Here is a 21,127-nt window from a genome sequence, read left to right on the forward strand (position 1 = left end):
AAAAAGTATTGGAAATGTTTACTGTATTTCCTTAAAAAGTATCACTCTTATTTAGTTGTTCACTTAAATCTTTTGTTACAGAAGATTTTTGCACCCATGTTACATTACTATCAAAAGGATTTGATTCAGCTGAGGAGATAAATTTAGATCTATGTATTTTGACATAGTCGAGAATGAAGGAAAATTATGCCTCTTTCCATTGTAAACACTTACCTGTTGGGCAGAGCAAAAATTTGCTTTGGGGTAAGTGATTACAGAAGCAGCACTTGACCGTTCTTTAAGCAGTCACAATGTTTTGAATGTTGTTGCTAAAACTTAGTTACTCTTCTTTGTTTTCTGACAGACTATATGAAATGTCAAATAATAGGATTTCAGAGCACGAGCCATCATGCCACTTTAGTGTTTTAATCAGTGTGAAAGGAATGATTTAATTCGCTATCCAATTACGTTTCTGAGTATGCTCATTTTAATAGGCTGAGTATTTTCCTAATTTATCTGCTAATCAGGAGGAACACATTTGGCCACAGTTCAGAGACTGTTGTGTCCTAAGTTTCCAGCTGGGATTAACACAGTATTAAGAAATCCAAAGTAATTTGAGGTAATGGAATTAGAGCATTTTGCACACACTTGGGTGAGATCAAGTAGGGCTGATTGTATGTGTAGGGTTGCATGCGTTCCACTGCACCTGCACCCATAAAGGTCAGGTTTTTCACTGGTTGATACCACTTCCTTAGCAGGGTTTAATTACCAGAAGTAAAAGTGCATGCAATGACAGAAGCATCAGTTTATCATGTAATTAAATTGGTCTTGCACTGTTTAAGAGAGATGTTCTTGAGCTAGGTGAACATTTGCATGTATTTCTATTGTAGTGGCTCTAGCGTAAATGGATTCATGTATCATCCCTGAAACATGGTTTTCTGAAAAAATCATTGCCTGGCAAGAGTCAGGAAAGGTGAGAATAACTTCTAGTGCTATCACAAATTCGTTCAGCAGAAATCTGTGAATTTTAGCTATAATTCAAGGACGAGTTTTGTTAGGATCCCTTCGCCATATGGCTTATCTTCCTTATCTATCAGAAAATAATCCTTATGTATTTACAGAAATTTTGGATAATACTTGTTTCTACAGCCTTATCTATGCAACTAAAATTCTACTAGAAATAAGCTTGAGCAATTAAATAAAGGGGTCTTCTTTAGACTACTAAAATTTGGTCATGTTCTAATTTGGACCTGCCATGAAGATAGTACAAAGAAAGAGGTTTCTAATAAGTCTCAGAGTACGCTGCAAAATAATCGGTTTTAAAATACGATTAGGTGTTGTCATAAAACCTTGACTCAGTTTCACTACAAATGGCACTGCTTGGACATGATATAATTTTCTGCTTCCTGCTGGGCTATTCTTAGACCTGAAAAAACAAGCTTCCCAGACCTCCTCGGAAATAGGCTTATTCCCAAAAAGAAAAACTGACAAGAAGAGTTATTAATGTTTCCAAAAGCTAACTCCTACTCTGCAAGATAAATAGAAATAGTTCAACCATCTGCAGTAGTGTCTGTAGTGTTAGATAACTTATATAATGTCTCAACTCAAAAAGAAAAGATGGGGAAATAATTAAAAGTCATCCTATAGGCAATATAATAGTTGGTGGCAGCTACAGTGTTTAGTAAAGTACATATAGACTAAACATAGTTTTGATACCACTCCAGGACACCTACAAGAGAAATTACATAATTTTAACAGAACTCCTTTAACTGCAATGAAATGTCTGGTTTGATCCCCTCTTGGAGAACCATGTCTTCATGTTCCAGGATGATGTACTTGTTGCTCAGCTCTTTTTTTGTTTCCAGTTATGCAGTGAGAGTTGACTGACAAACAGCAAATGTCATATGCCTCCTCCTCACCCTGTAACCAGAAGGTTGAGGTTAAAAGTGGGAGGGAAGAACAGGAGAGGAATAAGTGAAAGCACAAGAAATCTGGTAGCATCTGAGATCTTATACATACAGATAAGTGCTGAATGACGCATTAGGGCGAAGCACCTTAATTATAAATTATATGTGGTAAATCACAACAAAAAAGTATTTTAGAAATGAAATCCATCCCATTTTGGTATGTTGCTTTATCCCGATGTGACCTTGGGCAGCCAAATGTTCTTGCAGTCTGTCCTTGGCTCCTTTTGTGTTCTACAGGTTCCTAAGCCAATTTTGCTAAGTTAAACATCTGAGCTGTAAATAGAGATTCCCAAAGCCTACTGTGCTATCCTTGTTCTGAGTCCCTTCACAGTATGGCCCCAATTCAACTAAGTACCTAATATGTACTTAAATCCTACCTAAATCAATGGGATTTAAACATTTGCTTAAATGCTTTGCTAAATCACAGCCTATTAAACTGTCGATGTTGGAGATCAAATTGTAATTAATACTGCTGTGATTTTTTTTTTTCTGGTGTTATATATGAGACCCCAAAATACATTTCCCTGTAGCCTTGCTGGAATTGAAGCTGGAGCTCTTCAGAACGAGTATGTGTAAGACCTACACTCACAGTGAGCAAGAAACAGGTTTTAATTATTTTGGGCATCAGCTATTGTAAACTTCTACTCCTGATAAAATGAAGTCAAGTAAGCTCAGTTAAGCGACTGACTGTTTCTTAAGCGCCAGCATTTTGAAGATTAGTGGTAGGAAATTTTCATTTTTTAGTGTTGATAGCAACCCTTGGTAAATATGGGAACATACTGGGTTTTTGCAGAATATAGATAGAGGAAAATATTTGAGGAGGGAGATGGAAGATTTTTCTTTGGCTGATTTGTTTGCAATCTTGTCTTGGCTATTTTTTTTCCCCAAATGCAACCAGGATTGATAAGGAAAACCACCTTTTGTAGCAGAGGAGGTAGCAAGAGAAGTCGTCACCAAAAGGATCATCAAGAATCCTCAAGTAATTTGATGAGTAGGGAAAAATCCATCAAAAATATTGCAACTGTATATACTATACTATAAGTTTTTTTTTTAAAATCACTGTCTGCTATGCCTGGGATGCCCAAAGACATTATCCTGGCTTTTTCAGTGGTTTTTTTGGAACACACTGAGGATGGGTGGTGGGAAAGTAAGGACTCTTCCTCACTTCTATAATGCAAACGCTCTGTCTGTGATGGAAATCGGCCAAAAGACAGCTCATATGCCAAGAAAGCCCATCTTAAGAGATGAGTGGAAAATACCAGATGCTTAAATTTGCCTTGGATTTTCTTAAAGCTGCTAATACTGGTTTTCTGCTTAATTAATCAAATAAGGGCTGTACTGTGCTTCTCTTTCATGTACAGCTATTTATTGTATCATCTAAGAATGACTTAGCCACCTCTAGGGCACTGTTGTCCATGGAAGAGGAAGAACCTTGAGTTTCATAAACAACATTAAGAGCAGATAATTGCTGTAGAGCACATCCCATACTCCTCCCCCACAAAAGAGCTACCCTATCGGAATTGCCCCAAGATTGGGACCCCTGCAACAGCTCATTGTCTGGAACTTCAATTAGGTTTCTATCCTAGGAAAAAAGTACTCTCAATGGGTACATTTTCTCAAGATTTTTTTCCAGTCAAAGTGTTGTGTCTTCTGTTCACCACTTATGCTTAGCTGCTTAAAATAAACTTTCCCTCAGGGAAACTACCTCAGGGGTATGGATGGACAGATAAGTCTATCTCTCTTGGACATGAAGTGATCTTTCTGTAAGTTTTTCACAGGTCTTTGTAAGCGTTCCTCAGGATTTTTGTGCCTCCTGAAAGATGAGAGTAAGTCAAACATGCTTTGAAGTTGTTTAAACATGAAGATGAGGTTGTTTAGACATGAAGCCCATTTAGAAGGGCAGCTGAAGTAAAGAAAAGGTGAGCCCCTCAACTGAGAAAAGCTACATGGTATTGATCAGTTCTATCAGGAGGGTATAAAAGGAAACAGGTTATGCAGAGGAGTAAGTGGGATCAACAAAGCCATCAATATTAGATATGATAAAACCACTTAAAGTATACTTGTTCATTATGTCACTTCTCCTGCAGCAGAATTAAAAAGCCTGCAGCACTTGATTAGTCTACTGGATATATCTGATATGGCCTTTCCAGACAGGCAATCTTAGTGGTCTGGATACATATAATTTCATAGTAATTTTAATATTGCATTCATCTGTCTTGATCACATGTGGAAAAATGCAGTACACCCAGGATAGTTTGTAATTTAAAACAAATAGATATTTATTATCTATGTTTAATGTTTATATTCAGGATATAGTTTAATAATAATTTAATACTAACATTTTTCCAAATCATGATATGTGATTTTGACTCGTACTTCAGAATGTAGAACATTCAAAAAATTAATCTCTGACAATGCTTGTTATGTACAAACCAATATATATCATAAAAGTGTTCCTTACCATGATTTTTTAGCATCTCTAGTGAGCCATTACAAGACTTCTGTGAATGGCAGAACACAGTAATTTGTTGAGCAGAGAAAGTAACTTTCTTCTCATACTTCATCTGATGATACAATTTCTTCATCTTTTTGTTCATTGAAGAATCATTCTTTTGTAACTTCCTTTGTTCCTGAGGCTGGATCCCTTCTTTTTGAAACACTTAGAATATTGCAGTGTGCTTTGTTTCACCTCAGTGACTGATATGTGAATTGGACATGGAAGTGCTCAGTGTTTTCATGCTGTTTCTTGAAGATTTAAAGTTTCCTCAAATATTTGCTACTACCCACACTTTTCTCACAACTATGAAGTGTAGATATAAAGAAAGTTTCCCCTCCGGTTTTCACACTCTTTATCACATATTGAATTAAATTAGAAGGAAAATATGGAAAATAAATTAAACTTCCATTTTATTACTTTTTAAAATTATAATAATTTTTTATTTCAAATAAAATATTAATGAAGTATTATTTTTTCTTAGTGAAAAATCCCATTAATGGCATAATTTCCCAGGAAAATAGAAGCAAAGTCATTAAATGTCCTTTCTGCTTCAGTAATGAAATATTTCTGAGTGAAATATTTTTTCCTTGTTTAGCATTTATCTTTTATGTATTCATGCACAGGTCTAGGTGATCAACCTACGCAATGTATGTTCTGGACAGTGTCTTAACTCTCTCAATTCTCACACTTTTAGAGGTAAATTGCAAGCAGACTACAGGAGAATTGCCTTCAGATTCTGCAATAAGAAATAGGGAATAAGTTATACACATGGTTAACTTCAGTGACATAATGATTGAAAGATATGTATATTTTTAAAAGAAATGAGAAATGCGTCCAAATGCAAATGCTCATGAAAAAGTTTGGTGGTTCAAAATTTTAATGCACTCTTATGATTGTTTTTCAGTTAGAAAATTAAACTCCAGAAATATCCCCCCAGCTAAATGAGGTTTCTGTGGTGTTGAAACTAATCAATCAACTCTTCAATAAGAGCCAAGCCTCAAATCCACAAGCATGAAACAACAGCTAGTAATGGTTATATAAATTGATTTCAGAAGGTTAAACGTGCACATTCAGGGCTTGGAGAACAAAATCTTTATGGCCTTATCCAGACGGATGTGTGTGTGACTCACAGTATTTTGCATACACTGTAATCATGAAAATTAAGGGACGGAGTTTAGATGAGGCCATGAAGTTTGATTCATGTTGGAAAGCTGGATCAGGGTGGGGTTTTGTTTCTGATGAATGAGGTCCATACAAGTCCAATACTGAATCATCTTGTTCTCTTCTGGGCCATGAAGAGGGATAGAAAACCCCACAAAGGTACTATGTGTGTGATGGAAGATTTTTTTTGGCTGATGGTTGGACACATTTAAAGGATAATAACAGAATTTCTCATTAGACCTAGATAAAAATCAAAATTGGCAACAGTAACTGGCTGTCATGCTAAGGTTGTGGCTGCGGTTGGCATCAATACTTTGACTGTATGTTAGAAGAATGAGTGTGAAAAATGGGCACATAGTAAGAAGAGGATATAAATCTACAAGTAATTGTACCTAAAGCCTGGCTGGGTAGAAATTGGTTGGCTTTGGTGTACTGTTTAGCCAAAATTTTTCTCCTACATGGGCATATCAAATGAATTTGAATATGTGTAAGAACACTGAATGTCTGCGAAACCTGATAAGAGATAAATTTCAAACAAGAGAGGTAGAGATGCATTTGGGAAAAGTATTCTGTAAGTTTTCTCTCTGGGACTTTCCAAACTAAGGTTGTCATTAGATACGGGCTAAAATGGGATCCTGGGATGTGTTAACATTTGCTATCTGTTTGTTGTGGGTTTGCCCCAGCTCATAACTAAGCACTATGCAGCTGCTTACTCACTACTCCTCACTTAAGGGGATGGGGATGAGAATAGAAAAAACAAAACCCCAAACCAAACTCACAGGTTGAAATAAAACCAGTTTAATAGAATAACAAAGAAAGAATATTAATAATAGTAATAACTGTAATATTACAAATAATAAACCTGACTTCCCCCCTCCCAAAAAGAACCCCAAAACACAACAAAGCCCACCAAAAAGCCAAACGATACACAAATGTAATTGTTCACTGCGTGCAGAAGGAAAAAAACAGAGGCCCAGTCAGTTTCAGAGCAGTGATCTTACCTCCTGACTAGCTTTCCCCACTTGGAATAACAGGATACCCATGCAGAAGAGATTCCCAGGGTAAAATCAATGTTATGTCCTTCAGACCTCAGGAAATTACAATTAGGGTAAGGGCATGTAGATCTCCCTGGGCTAAAGTTTTTTTATGTTAACCACACTAAAACTCTTTCAGGTAAGGTGAGGTAGAATTCAGATTGCAGCTGTTCACAGCAAGACAGAGTTAGAAGGAGACTTTGGCTTAGATTTCTGTTAAGGTTGTTGATCTTCCTTGTCAGGACAAGGTTTCCAGTGATAGGTGACTGGCCAAGCTTTTCATACTCAAGCTGATGTTTGGATTTATGCATATGTTCCTTGGCTTAAGACCCACAGCCAGGGTTGAGCTAGGGTGTGGCATGGCCAAATATCAAGAAATACAAAATGAAAATGAATAGGTGGTAAAGTGAGCAGGCACCGTGAACAGTAATGCAAACAGCTGAGTGACAGCCAAACACAGGCTGGATGAAAGGTTTGACAATCAGCATAATCAGCACAAAAAGCCTAATTGCAGAAGACAGAAATATAGTTGCCTCAGATGATTTTCAAAAAAAAAAATAAATCTATTTCTAAAAAGCAGAAAGAAAAAATAATCTGTTGCTGATGATTTGAATCACGTGCAGCATGTACTGGAAACTAAGTGAGAAGAATAAAGGAAAAACAGGAAGGAAAATAAAATCTTGAAAAAAAGGGGAATTGTTTAACATTCCCCCCTCTTTTTTCCCCCCATCCTTTTAATGAGGTTTTGACAAATCTCACGAGGATTAGCAGTTTTGAAAGGAGCAAGGTTTTGGAGTGTCCATGTGGATGTGAAATACCTCCAGGCACACCTCAGGCTGCAGCAGCGCGGTCTCTGCAGCCATCTCGCGGGGAGTCCCTGCACGCTTGCTGGGGCCGAGCCAGACAGGGCCGCTACTCTGTGTGCATCACACTTCCTTGCTCCTGCCCTCTGAACTGGACCCTTCTCACCGTGAATTCTTATTGTGTCAGAGTGAGCAGAGCCCTCTGACAGTTGGCAGTGAATAGTGACTGTAGATAGTGCTAGACAATTTCTCCTTTATATTTAAATCCTGTTGTCTGTCCTCTTCAGTCACCACAGACTTACTGTAGAAGTGTCCAGAGTTTGGGGCACTGGCTGCAGAGCAGCTGAAGGTCCCTTTCATGCTGAAGTTAAATCTCTTGTGTTATGGCGCAGCAACCATCAGAGTTGCTGCTGACGTCCCTAAGGAGCCTTGGAAGATATAGCTGTGTTTGACAGCAGTACTGAGAGGCTGAACAGTCCGCTTCAGTCAGCTTTAGATGCCTACTGTTTTCCTTTCTCTCTGATTATACTCTCACTGTTCCCATCCTGCCAATTCAACCAGCCAGATTTGACTTGGGGACAGTATTGCCTGTCTTTTCATAACTGCTTTACTGTCTTCCCCTCTATGTCTGCTTGGCAGTTCTTTGCTCTGTGAACTGGTGAAACAAAGGATGCCTAGAAATAGCAGTCATTTTACTGAGGGTTTTGTGGATTTGGTTTATAGGAAGGCAGAGATCAAGGATGCTTTCTTCAGAAACAGATTTGTCCTGACAGCATCAAGTGATGGAGGCACAGTTCACAAATTCTTCTCTAAGGACCCTTAATGTGTTCTGATAATGTTTATCCCTGTGTCCTGCTGCTGTACTACTGCCAGCAGCCAGCCTTTTGCCACAGCATGGCTGCTATGTATTCCATTCGATGCTTCTCTTTCTGCTTCTGGTGCTTCATCAGCAGTTTGGATGAGAAAGACAGTCAGAAGCTGTTAACCCAGCCACATAGAAACATGCAAAATAACACCGAATATAATTTTCTTTGAATTCCTTAGGGGAACTTCCTGAAGAGGTCTATCAAGCTGGCCTACTACCACCATCCCCTCCCCATGTGAGCTGCCCTTGTTTAGTCATCCACTTGTTGACAGGAGGATCCTAGTCCTCAGGTTTGTCTCACAGTGAGTTTGTTTCCTTGATATGGTGGGCACCGTGGAAATGGTTTCTCACTGATGGCCAGTGCCTGCCTTCCTTCTAAACATGTATGTGGTTTATCATGGGTAAATTTCTGAACTGGAAACCAAGATTATCTGTGCACCAATTTGGGAGGCCATGGCAAAGAAAGTCTTATCCAAAGCTTTGTGAAGAGCTGAGTAGTTGATGAGGCTGTGTCTTAAGCTTCCTAAGGTACCTCTGGCTTTGGTTCACCACGAAGGCAGCTCTGTCAACTGTGCTTCAGATAGGTATACAGAAAAAAGAATGGAAAAAAGACAAATTTTCTTGTTGTTTGATTAGGGGATTACAGTTTATTGTAGCACTCATTTAAATGCTCAGAGCCTATTATTCCCAACATATGATCTTGCAATGAAAAGGATTAAACAGGCGAGCCACCTACATTTGAGAGAAAAAGCAAAGTAAATTGATTAAGCTGTTGTCAACCAGATCCGAGATGTGGGATGAGATGTGAGAGCTAAACCAAAGTTTAATTACCAAGAGTGTAATGATTACTGAAAGATGTTTGTTACTAAAAGAAAATCTTCAGACATCGCAATGTTTCCCCTGAAACTTCTGTGCCTAGGAAACTCCCAAGATTTTGCCCTAACATGATCATTCATTTTCATATGTCGCTCATATTATTTGCTGAAATATGGGTGGCTCTTGAACGGCTCATGAACTATCAGAGAAATTCATTGCTAACTGATATTCCAGATTTTCTGAGATCTGAACTTTGTGGCACATTTGGAGATGACAACGTGCTGTTTATCACACCAGTCTCACAGAGGAATTCCTTTCGGATTGGTTTGGATATGGTATGAGCCCAACATTCTGAATAACTGGGCTTCTAACATCAGGTCTGATGTGACCTGTTCCTCTCCAATTCTTCCCGTGGTTGTCTGGTAGCTGATGGATTGTCACATTTCCCCCTTCTATAAATTTGTGTCTTGCAGGCACTTCACTCATCAGGAGCCAAACGCTTTAGACTTCTGTTACAGAATTTCCTGCTAGGTGCTGCACTGGCCAGAGGGAGATATTCACATCAGCAACGGGTGCACAAGGATTTTCACCTTGTAAAAGATTAGTGATCCCGTGACTTGAACCTTTTCCTTTCAGGTATTCTTAGTTCCTAATTGATCTATAGCAAATCACATTAATGTTACATCTTCCAGGAAATTAGCGTTTGTCATCTCAAATGACAGAATCTTGTTTAACTGCTTCCATCTCAGATTCCAGTTGTTTTGTCTCTGTGTATGTCTGTGGGTTTATTCTGCTGGTTTCTCCCTCAGAGAAGTGCAGGTTCCTAATCGCATTGATTTGGTTTCTTCATATTAGGTCATGTTACAAATTCCAGATCAGATTATAACAAAATCAGATTAGTTTCTTGTTCTTAACCAGATCAGCTTTAATGTCTGGACCTGTATATTTTACAGAATTTGTCTACTTTGGGTGTGCAGGAGGAGCAGAACACTCAGTACTGGATGCATCGCCCCCTTAATTTTATTTCAAGGAGACTTGCCGTAGTAAGTAAACAGTGTATTAAACAGCCTGAGAAAGCAGTTTTCAGAAGAATACTTTAGCTGTTGAAATGTCACTCCTGTTCCCACTGTAATTTTCACAGAATCACTAGGTTGGAAAATAACTTTGAGATCAAGTCTAACCCTACCTGTCTGCGACTAAATCATATCCCTTAGCACCTCATCTGCCTGTCATCTTAAATACATCTAGGGATGGCGACTCAACTGCCTCCCTGGGAAGCCTGTTCCAGTGAACATTTACCTTCTTCAAAAACTCTGATGAATACGACATATCACATAGTCTTCACCCCAAACTTGTTTTATGATTTGGCACTTAGAATATATTGATTTTATTTTTCATTGTTGTAAGAAAGAAGTTAGTTCCATGACAGAGAATGGACTCGTATCTCTAAAACACATTACTCGTCAGACATCTCTCTCCTGTGCCAAAACCATCTCATTACTTATGAGAGCTTCACCTTTCAGTAGAAGATGGTGTTTCTGTAATGTATGAATTTGTTTGAGGTCAGAGAGTGTAGGATCACACTTCGAGGAAAACTGTGTTATAGTGCCATATTTTTGGCTGCTCCTTGATGGGCAATTAATTGTACAGCTGGAATCTGCAGTCCCCCCAGAGCATTTCCAAAGCCCTGAGCAAGCACTGGAAAAGTTACTGTAAACCTTCAGCAGGATTTGAATTGGAGTCTAAATGTCCTTTCATTTAAGTTTCCTGTTGTTAAATGTTAGTAATGATAATGCTAATTTCTCTAGTCATCTGCAGATACCAAGCATTTAATGTGGCCTTGAATATTTATGTTATGTTGAAATAGTGCTTAAAAACTTTACTGAAGACTTAAGCAAAAAGTATAAAGTAAAAACCATCTTATTCTTAATGTTTCTGATGTTAAAGAAAACAACAACCCTAGATGAAAAAGTGATGCAGTTTATATATGTCAGAAAGTAAGAAAGAAGAGTAATTAAAGTATCTTGCATGTTACATAGATTATCTTTTTGTTCCTAATTAATTGCTCATTATTTCTTCTAATTAATCTACATAATGGTCTTGGAGTTTTAAACACCAAACTAGAATTCAAATAGGGATTTAATTGTTTCTAGACTTTACCATCAGTTTTTTGTGACTTTAGTATACTTGGCTTATCTCAGCTTCCACTGCCAATTTATGCAGTGCCACTAAACTAGTTACACACAACTGTATCTGAAGCTGGAAGTGTCTTGTCACAGGCATGCTGCAAGGAAGCTAGTGGGAAAAAATAAGAAGGGGGACTAATATTTTAAAGTCTTTCAAACAAAGTCGTGATAGTTGGAAAGAAATATTCAGGGGAGAATATGACCTAATAAACTTTCCACCCTTTTTCTTTTTTAGCGGAAATTATCCTATTTGGAATGTTTTGTTTGCTTTCCCAAGAGCTACTTATACTTGGGATAAAACACATTTACCAAAGGAACCCTAGGACTCGATAGCAAGCAATATCCAAGGAAGCAACTTGGCCACACGGTGGAGCTTTCTGCGGGGAAAAATGATCTGAGCTGCCTGACTGACAGGATCTTCCAGCTAAGAGATGCTAAATCCTGTAAGTTCTCCTAGAGAACTCTTCTTTATGGTGATTTATGCTTATATGTGCAATGAGAGGGGGTGGCTGTGGATGGCCTCCCACCACCACCCCTGCAGATCTGAAACTGCGTCTAACAATGGAATTATTTACCAACACTTTTAATTGAGACCAGCAAATTCCAGTTTACTTCCAGCATTGCTGTTGCACTAGCAGCCTACTGTTACATGTGGAGGAAGAGCAGGGGAGGGAGGGCTATTCATCATCCCTAGTTGCATAAAATTGATCATACGTATACGGCTTTTATTTGTGAAATAATGTTAGACTATTCTCACCCTGTTTCCTCACTGGACCTGTGTATACAAGAAGCTCATTAGAGGGTTTCCTCTCCTCCAGGATCATCTTGTGTAGTACTTGACTTGGATCACATTGAAGGGACAGGCTAGGGTGCAGCAGGTGCAGGAACAATATTTAATATGTTACTAATCCATCGTCATTGACAAAAAGACCTTCCAGAGTGGATATTAAGATAAAAAGCGTTTGACATTTGTACAGATGTAAGGGAACATCTGTGTTTGTGATGGCAGAAGATTTGTTGTGTGGTAATAGAAATGAAACCTCAAAGAAAAATCCTTTTGCTGATAAAAGTAAGACCTTTTAGAATAACTTTTTTTTCTTTTTTCTTTCGTTCTTTCTCCTCCCCCAAATTTATTTTCATCATCTTTTCTTACCTATTGGTGGACATGTCAGCCCTTTAAAAATGAACCCTCATCTTGAAAGAATTCATTAGATCATATTATATTAGACCTATACTTTCAGTGGTTCTGTTCTCTCACTCACTCTTCTATGCTTTAAATTTGAACACTAAGTTAAAGATCTGTCTGTATGTACAAACTGTACAGGCTGAGTTAAATAACTTCCTAACTTGGAACTGGTTCAACTTAATTCTTTAGGCATTTAAACCTGTTAGCCAATTAAATCAGTATTAGTTACAGCTAAGATGATTTGCAACTATGGAAAGAGATGGTTCTCATTTAATTACACCTGCAAAAAATTGACTGAATTCTATTGATATAATTTCTGCATTTAGATTTCACCTTGGAAACGTTTTTAAATTGTGAGAAGAACCACATACCTTAAAATGTTGAGAAGAAGATAGACTTTTTTAAGAAGTGTGACGCATTTTGTGACTGGAAGAGAATTTCGTGATCATATTGTAAGCAGGGAAAGATAAAGGGGAGCAAAGCACGAAGCTGATCAGTTCCATATTGTTGTGCAACTTAAAGCCAAATATTAACGATAGCTTGTGATCCAAAACGCTATTATCAAGGCTTAAACTGTTCTGCATAAACCTTAGAGGCCATCCCTATGCATCTTCATAGCACATACTGAATTTTAGATAAGTTAATTTAGCTAAGCCCCTGCTGTCTGATGCAAGGCTTTCTCAGAGAATTCCTCCTACGAAGCGCATACAAATACTGCGAGACCAGTGAACACAATGGACAAACTTACAAAAACCAGCATGCATTGAATGTGTGCTGGAAGGACACAGTCATTACCACGGTATCTGAGAGAGTCTCTAAACTGCTTATACAATTCAATGTGTTTTTTCTAACTTTTGGGATTCAAGCAATCCCCCTCCATAACAGCAATGCTGGCATTTAATTCAGCATCAGAGTAAGGCTTTTGTATTTGCATCATGAGGTCCTTGGAGAAAGGACTGTTTGAAATACAGAGATATTGCCACCACTAAGGAAATACTAACAAAATTGCAAACTATAATTATTTGTGGTTTTTTGCATCAGTTTTATAAGCATTTTGCACTGATAAAAGTACAAAACAAAAAAAGCCCCCCAAATCTAAACAAGCAAAAAATCTAAGATCCTTACTCTGCAAAAATGGGTTAAGAAAGGATCTTCCCTTGAAGATGTGTGCAGCCTGTGCTGTCTACTGAAAACTAGGCTATGAGCATTTAATGCGAAATCTATGGGTCTGACTTCACACCCACTGAAGTCAGGGGCAAAAACGTTGTTCTGTTGATGATTCTAGTGTTCCTTCTCTTCAACTAAATTGCATCAATTTAGAATACTCAAAAGCTCTACAGCCCTGTCTTTTCCTTTTCAGACTAAAAAGCTATTATGAGAAAATTTGTTATACTGTAAAAATAGAGGGTGCTAATGGATTATTAAATGCCCTTACTAGAGATGTTTTCATTGGGATAACTCAATTTAATACAGTATAATAGCATTTTCTAGTATATGTTAAAGTCCAAATGGTGATGTGTGAAAGCAAAGAATGAAAGTTCCTTTGAGAAATCTGCTTGAAAGCTGGTAATTTGAAATTGCTGTAACCTTATAACTCCTTATTCCTGTGATGAGAATAATGATACAATTTAGAAGTGGGTGGCTTAGTGATATATGTTTCATTTAGATTCTTCCTAATAGGTGACATTTATTGAAAGCTTACTCTTGAACTGTGTTCCATGCCTTGTGCTATCTATCTGCCTTGGAGCTGCTGGACACTGTAATTACATTTTGCTTCATTTCCTGTATGTGAAATTTATGTGAAAATCCTTTCATGGTAGGAAAGTACAAAGTCCAGATAATGAGAACATGACAACGTATAAGATTTAAGATGGTTGCTTAGATTGCAGCTGGATCTGCCGATGACTCAGGCGCTTTCAAGGTCATCCAATATGTAGTGAGCTCAAGCAGCACAGCACTTTTGAGACTGTGTAAAATAAAAAGATTCTGCTGCTACTAATAAAAATCAATCTTAAGATCGTTCTTACTAGAAATTGAGGTGTGTCTCCTGGGTAGAGTAAGAAGAAATGCTGGATCTTGCTGTGCTGAGTTCCTGTGGCATTTAGCCACTAGCATTTTGTCTTTGAGTGAAGAATATTAAGAATAGTTTTGTGCCAGGGCATAATGTTTTGAAGTCTCCAAAGCTTTGCCATTTTGTTTTAATACACTGTCAAGTTTTCCCCTTGGCAGTTTTTTGATGGGCCTAGATGTATTTTTTAACTAATGGGTTTCTTCATGCCAATCTTTTTTTTTTCCCCCCTTTAGAAAACTTCTGTAGGTAAATCATTATGCGACCAGTTCCTCCCATCACCAGCCTGACCTAGATTTGTTTTCCAGGCTAATGGTACTGTATGTCTTCATTACTCACTGTTGACTCTCAGGGTTTGTGGACTTTGTCTGGGTAGAATTTCTGAATCCTGTTCTAACACTGCAAAGCCTGTCTTTAAGAAGCAGAAAGGAGCCACAAGACAACTTTCTGATGAGCACATAGGCCACTGAAAGCAATATTTGCTTTGCTTTGTTTCCTTGGTCTAAAGAGAAGTTCGTTCCAAAGTTCCTGCGGGAGAGCTACAGAGAGCGGCTTTCCCTAGAGAACAGTGTGGTGGATTTTGGTAAAGCCTTCAAAGTCTGATCTTGGAAGGACTAAAAGAGTTTGGGATGGAGTAAGGAAAGGAGAAGATGAATTGAACAGAGGAAGCAGGTACATTTCTAAGGAAGGGAGGAGGGTACCAACCAGAGCTTGACATTATTTCCTGTAAGAGATACGGGTTGTGAATGAACTAGTGCAGTCCATGAGTGATAAACTGCACTGATTAGTGTACAAAATGTGACCAAGTATTTCAAATTCCCCCCTCCAAACAAGCCATTTGGCCATTAAATCACAACACATTTTGCAAAGTGAAGTTGACAAGAAAAGTGACAAGTACCCACACTTTTTTCTTCTTACTCTTCACTTCTAACCAGTTGATATCTCCTAAGCATTCTTCTAGCAGGGGAAAACTATGGTTTTCTGAATCCCTTTAGTTTGAGAGACAGAATTCAGTTCTTTTATTTTTCATATCCCTTTAAAGGAAGATGGTTGTCATAACTGTGTGTGTTGTCCTTGTGTGGTTCCATGCTAGGCATGTGGGATAAAACTTTGCAGGGACTTAGGCAAGGCATAAACCTATAGCATCTCAATCCTCCCCCTAGATGGTAAAAGATCTGGGGAAGAACAAGTTGTCCCTAAAGAACCTGACCTGAGCTGCAAATTGGATCTCAAAGATATCAGGAGGAAGCTTAGGGGCTTGACTGTTGCTGCTCAGAAGTTCTTGCTTCAGCTGAAACATTTCTGACTGCTCTGTTTCAGATCTTCCCAGCTGCAAAACATCATCCTGTGTGTTTCAAAGTGATGCTCAACTCTGGCTGAAGGTGTGGTTTTGGTGAATGTCAGAAATAGTGCAAAATAACATTCTGATGTTTGGAGGACAATGAAAACCAACTTGAATTGAGTCAGACCTGAACTTTCTGCAATTAAAATATTGACAGTTCTTTTCTTCCTCACCCTGGACTAAAATGACATAATCTTATGGAAGAATGTGTTGACTAAAGACCCTTAGAGGTAGCTATATAAATTCAAGGTTTTAATCTCAGTCAAAAATGCAAAAAGCCAGCCCCAAATCTTGACTATTGCTACCGTCTGGCATTATCAATTCCTTGGACTTTTTCTCTTTTCTTCAAAAATGTGGAATTTTTTTTTTTTGAAATGTTCTATAATTATTTCCTTCATTTTCACTGATTCCTAGGCCTGGCTTGTAATGGCTCATGTAAGTCTGGAAAATAATCTGTTTACGATGCTTTCAAAAAGGTCTCTGGTGAAATGAATATGCTTGTAGGATGCACGTCATGCTGCTGGACAGACAAATTGCACAAAGTACTGATTCCCTTGCAGCAGGAGGAGCCACAGCTTCTGACACTCGAAAAATAAGGTTTCTTACAGCACCTATTACTTTCTAGCTGCCCAAAAGTAGAGAGCTGCATGTCACACAAACCAGGGCACTGCTGTAAGCTATTTGCACCACTTGAACTGGCTGTGGAAACTGGCGGCACTGGTTCTGCTCCACCATGGGTGCTTGGCTCTGCTTGTGGCTCTTCTGTTTGTCCTCAGACCCTCTCTGCAGCCCTTCTGTTTGTCCTTAGCCACTGTCTTAACATTAGGCATTAAAAAGCTCTTGAAAATTTTCTGAATTCAATGTCTTGTTGTAAGCTGTACTGTTGCAGAAATGTGTATGTTAATATTTGTGATATGCATCTAATGGATAAAAATAGTCATTTTATGATGCTGTAAGTTAACTGCACAGGGGGAGCTTTTGAAATGGACTATCTTTTATGTGGGATGTGAACTCAAAAAGAAAATTGAACTGCGATGGGAGTATTCCCCTTGATCCAAGTCTGATAAATGTCAGTAAGAGTTATGAACATGCTGAAATAGAAGAGCAAAACCTTCTGTATGAAATTAAACTGTCCAAACAATCTTGTGGGGAGGTAGTGATTTAACAGAGTTTGGTAGATCAATTTTACTCTCAGTAAGTGAAGCCGATGGCTTTGACATTGTTACCCTGGAAATCCCATAACTGCTCTTATGTCCAGATGGGCGTTGATAGTATCTCTGGAGACCAAACAGGTGAACTGTGATTGTAATCTGAAAATGGAGTGTCTGTCTTTGAAGTCCCACTGAGTTGCCTTTTGATCTGAGTTTTTGCAGTTCAAAAAGTAAAGGTCCTCAAACTAAGAGGAGTTTCAGTGTTTTCACACAAACCTGGATGCTGTACATCATCATTGCCTGTCACTGGGGTTGAATGGTTTTAGCGCTGTTGATACTTAGTTCACTTAAAGATGCACCAGTCTCCTTTTTCAGTGTTTCCAAATACTTTTTCCCCCACCTGTTTTATGTGTTTCAGGGTCTGGAGGGATGAATATTCTCTTTTTACATACATGACTGGAAAACTGAGTCCTTTCTGAATTTATACTTGGGAATTGGGATCAGCAGTGTTGTAACTCCAAAGCAGTGAGATTTTGAAAAGGTCCCAGAGTTTAACTGCAGTGCTGGAAAGATGGGTAAAATTTCAACTGCAACTCCATGGGAATGGATGAGCATGGAGAACAAAGCCTGCTGTTTGCCTGACTTTTCAGTAAGCGGAGTTCACCAACCTGGCTTTTTCCTGGATAAGTGTTGGAAAATGCAAAATGATCCTATGGATCAAATGTGAGGCTTCCTATTACACACAGAATGCTGCCACTGTCAAGTTTTGCCGTAAAAGGTTAATGTCCTGGTTTACATCTAGTTAATGGCAACTGAAATCAAATCTATAACCCCTGTAGTATTCGTTCAGAGTAAAACAAACCCCAGCAGGTTTCTGGCTTCAATAGAGCATATTGAAACGGGCAGCTGGGTGTTCTGGCTGCTAAACTGCTTGCAGAGTTGAAAAGCAAAACCAAAACCCTCTTTGTGATGTGATTGAATGCTTGAGTTCTTTAAAGAGGCCATTGTGGGGGTCATAGACGACAGAGGATGCCACCAACTTCAGGGATAAGCATTTAAAGCTTGCTTTCCATTTTCTCTTAAAAAGAGCTCTGCATTCTCCTGTCAGATGGGCTCTGAATTCATGAGCCACTTGCTGCTCATTGTTCTTTTAACGTTTGGTAGTAACTTCAGATTACGTGTGTGATTCCAGCACTGGCAGTATCAGAGATATATAAATGTCAGGCTTAAATTCTCTCTTTGCCTTTTAAACTTTAGGCTTTCTTATAACTAAGGGATACAATATCTGTCTTCCTGTTGACATGTTAAGATATACCAGCTAATTAAATCTGTATAAGTCATTAATGTTAGTATTTTAATGTTTTTGGCAGTGCTATGCCACCATCCTATTAAAGGATACAAACTGCCTTATCTGTAAAATGTAGTGATCTCTGGGAACTACAAATGATAAGTGCAGTTCCCTCAAATGAAGACAAGGCACCCCAAAGCTCAGCAAAAAGTGGGAAGTCAGAACTGTAATACAGAGGAGAAAGAGCCAAGTTTCTGGAGGTTATGCTTTCTGAGGGATTTAGGATGTTTCTGTGTCAAAACCTATTTCTGGGTGCCTGGGAATTTTCTTCAGTGAGATGTCTATCTGCAGCATGTTTTTGTTGTTTCTGCACATAACTGGAATAAGCAGGAAACTAGTGGGCTTTCTTAGACTGGCCTCACTAGAGAGACACTTAGTCGTACGAGCTAAGGCAGAAGAATCTGGGCTCCGATGCCATCCCATGGAACCAGATGCAGAGGAATAACTACAACCAAGGAAATACATTTGAACTGACATATTAATGCTTTTAAATTACAATGTACCTTGCAGCAGATCAGAATAGTGGTGATGTGGGCATGTTTGCAGCACACTTTGAGCATCGAAGCTATAAAGGGCGTTTCTGGCATTCAGGATAGTTCCTCTGTTTGTTTTTCCAGCTGGAAAGAGATGATAAGCCTTTCGGTGGAGACATGTTCCTGGCCTGATACGTGTTCTTTTTGGCTGTTTGCTTTCGCTTGATGGATGGTCTGACACACAGAGAGGATAGGAGGATGCTTCTTCTGTGCTGTGATCTAGAAGCCAAACAGGAAAGCCATTCCAAGGCTGATGGATTTAAGTATGGTACAGATAATTTGGTACATCAAAGCTCTAACAGCTCTGTTTTACAGATTTCACTATGAAAAATAATAACATGCAGCACAGAAAAAGTAACAGTGTTATGTTCCTTCCTTCCTTGAGAATCTGGAAATTGGAACCCAAAACCTCACTAGTCTCTATTATGGCTAAAGGAGCTGTGTATGAGAGATGCTTGTGATGGAGTTGGGACCAGTGAGTTTAATTCAAGGTAAAACCCATGTAGGAAGTAGAACATGGCTAAGTGGGGCTTCCACCAATGTTTTGTACCAGGTTTAAAAATCACACATAGGTGGAAAAAGTGGAGTGTGAAAGCAGTGGTACAGAATAAAGCTGCCTGGTTTTAACACATTCTGCATAGGGGTATTGATGCTCTTGTGCTAATAGAGTTCTCAGATTTCTGGGGAAGCTTCAAACAAGATACTCCTGGAACTCTGTGCTTTACTGTTGACTACATTTTGAAAATGCAGAGCTGTCTTCATTTAAACTGAACCTTCCTTATCACCTAGAAAATGTAGAGTTACACCAAAAGGAGACACCCTTTCAAAACTGGTAAACCATGTGAGTAACTCTCAGACTATAAATAATGACATTTGTGCATTCTTAGCTCTTTAGTTACTTAACTAAATAAGTATAGTACAACAGAGCCATGAAAATGGAAAAGTAAAATTTCTCAGCAAATGACAATACTTTAACTCAGGGTAGACGAAAAAAGCAGCCTGTGCTATTATCTACAGGAAATTTAGTAGAGGGAACTTGATGTTCTTTCTTTACAGAGGCTGCAAATAAAGGTTTAACTACAACAGACCATTGATTTATGTAACTGAAACCCTTGCCGCACTGTGCACAGAGCTATTAGGGAGAGAAAATACCAAGTTAGGAACAAGTGAAAACTGTCTGTAAACTCTTCCTTTCTCTCCCATGTTCTGAGCATTAAACTGCAGAAATAGAAACTATTCATATCAAGTTGTCTTGGTCTGTTTTGCTCTGGTTTAATAATATGACCCAGAATATTTGCAACTTCTACAATGGAGAAAGGCACCAGAAATTCACTCGATCATGTGTCAAGTTCTTCAGCTGCCCTGCTGGTCACGGCAAACCTTGAAGCAGTTGGTGCTGTCCTGACAATCTAACACCAGTATCAAAGAGATGCTGATGGAGAGGTGATGTTGGAGCCGACTATAGGAACAGTGTCTGGGGACTTTCCTCCATGAAGATATGACTGCTGGCAAGAAGAACATGTCAGTTGCCCAGTAGTTATTCTTTGGTCAAATCAGATGGGTTACTTTTTGAGTAGATGTACACTGAGTCAAAGCTATCGCTACTGTATTTTATTTGGGATGCTTGAAACTGAAAACTGATGTTTTGCTGACAGTTTTATCATGCACATAAATACTTTGCATGAACTGGGACATTCATGTCCATATGATGTAGTTAATGATATAATGATATGCAAGCATCATATGATAGACACTGATTGCATCATCCCAGTAAAATGCAGAAATGCTACCCTTATTTAAGAATGGAAAAACAAGGCATAAAAGTGCCAGAATTTGCCCCAGAACATCCAGAAAGTGAGGGAGAGTAGGTCTTTAATATAGGGTCCTCAAGCTCACAGCAGCAGTCCATTTGTTATTTTTTAAAGTGATTCTCTGTGCTAAATATACTTTTAGATCTATTAAGCTAATTTTGTAATGAAATTACTTAAGTAGTAGAGCTGAAGAAATGGGAAATGAGCGTCAGATGGTAATGTTTTCCAGTGGTTTACCTCTAGGAATAACCATTAATTATTATTGGTAATCTAGTCAATGCTTACCGTAAAGGGTAAAGAAGATGCAGTAATTGATGGAATTGAACATAATTAAGATATTACAAATATCAATAAAAAGTGAATTGCCTGGTAATCTGTAC

This window comes from Gallinula chloropus, assembly GCF_964237585.1.
Source record: "Gallinula chloropus genome assembly, chromosome: 9".
Classification (NCBI taxonomy): domain Eukaryota; kingdom Metazoa; phylum Chordata; class Aves; order Gruiformes; family Rallidae; genus Gallinula; species Gallinula chloropus.